The 1,880-nt window shown below is 46.0% G+C and overlaps 1 pseudogene; it reads left to right on the top strand.

The window, feature by feature from the left end:
- The first annotated feature begins 266 nt into the window (after nt 1-266).
- On the top strand, nt 267-1,148 carry LOC116080678 (annotated as a pseudogene).
- The last annotated feature ends 732 nt before the right edge of the window (nt 1,149-1,880 follow it).

Genomic DNA, 1,880 nt, shown 5'->3' with positions numbered 1-1,880 from the left:
ACAGAAATGAATAGAGACAACAAAAACAAATCACATCCAACCATTTGTCAACTCTGAAGTTATCTATTTACTGAAGCCAAAGAAAGCCTGTTGACTTCCGCTTTGAGGATGAGCTGGGTGTAATTGTGCATACACCCTGTAGAGGGAGAGAAATGAGGACCTATCCTCTGGAAATGCAGCATAAGAATAGTTAATGGTCAGGGGGCAGGGTGACCAGGTTAGAGTAGCCAGAAGTTTCAGCCTTTGTGCTTTGCAGATAATCCCAGATGGAGACCACTCTGGACATCAAGATTAAAAGAACAAGTAAAGTTTAGCACACTGGGGAAATGCTCTCTGGTGTGGTGGTCATCTCTAGCAAGAACCCAGTCCAGCCCCAAGGAGTCTCTTTGACAATGGAAGGGACTGTAAACCTCTAGCTCAGTGCCAAAAGTGTGGGTGTGTTAGAAGCCTTTTACAACTTGATGAAACCAATCTAGATTATCAACAGCACCTGCTGAAGCCAGGAAAGATTCCCAGTGGCAAGACTGAGGTTTCCTTTGAGTTTCTTCTGATTGTGAAAGGCAGCAAGGTCCTGCAGGAGACTTACTACAGGCTTGCTTGTCAACATTCAGTACACACTGAGCTGTGACTTGTGTGGGTCCCTGTTAGCCAAGGACCTGACTTGTGAATTCATCGTTTACTCTGTTCCTCAGAAGGAGAAGTTGACCCTAAGTCCTGTTGACCTCAAGATCACCCCGAAAAACCTTGCAGAAATCAAAGAGAGAGCTTCACTTCACAAATTCTTCAACAGAGGACATCTGAACTCCACTAACTGTGCTATCACACAGCTCCTGACAGGAGAGCTAGTGGTGGAACACTCAGATGCTGCTATCCAGAGCATAGAGCTTCAGTTGGTCCTGGTGTAGACCTGTGGATGTACAGAAGGCTATGCATGCGATGCCACAGAGATTCAGAATATTCAATTTGCTGATGGGGACATTTGTAGGAAACTTTCTGTCCCCCGATACATGGTCTTCCACAGACTGTTCACCTGTCCGACACTGGAGACCACCAATTTCAAAATGGAGTTTGAGGTTAATGTGGTGGTCCTTCTTCATGCTGATTACCTCATCACTGAGAACTTCCCTTTAAAGCTTTGTCCTACATAGTCCAGCTGCAGGAAGGGGACAGCCAGAATGGCCATGTGGACATTGACCCAGTCATCTGCTCACATGGGGACGTCAAGCAGGCCACCTGCTCACAGTCACCATGTCAGCACCATACATCTTCATGATGTCTTCTCATGGCCTCAAAGCTTGTTTCTTTCAGGTGCCTTGCCTCTGTCCTTATGTCTGGAATGCAACAGGATTTCCTCATGTATGTTGCAAGATCACAGAAAACATTCCTGATGGCTCCAAATGTGCCTGCTTCTTTATAGGTTCATTAAGCAGTGTGTCTGCACTTTAAGATTGGCTGGCTAGGAAGACTTATGGAAGCAGAAGGGAACCCCTCTCCATCTTGTCCAGCCTCCTGACAGCACAGCGTCAGCAACCAACAAGCTCTTTGATTTGAGTCTGTGATCCCCTCCAACGAGTGGCAATGACTTCATCTGGAAATACGGAACTTTTCCTTTCTTGACATCTTGATAATGTTTCACTAGAACTTCTAAATTTTTTAGGGCACTGGAAAACAACAACAAATAGTCCTTGTTCTCACAGAGTGAGAATGGTGAACAGTGGCTGTTGCTGGAGTGTTTGCAGTGTGTAGTCCTGGCACACACAGCTAATGCTGCCATATCCCCAGAATGCATTAAAAGGCAAGGTGCTGGCATAAGGGGAAGAATGCGTTTGACTGCTTGTTAGTAGGTAGGTTCTGAGTGATGGGACATCCTGATGAGGAGG

This window comes from Mastomys coucha, unplaced genomic scaffold, assembly GCF_008632895.1.
Source record: "Mastomys coucha isolate ucsf_1 unplaced genomic scaffold, UCSF_Mcou_1 pScaffold6, whole genome shotgun sequence".
NCBI lineage: Eukaryota > Metazoa > Chordata > Mammalia > Rodentia > Muridae > Mastomys > Mastomys coucha.
This window is presented reverse-complemented; position numbering and strand designations above follow the sequence as displayed.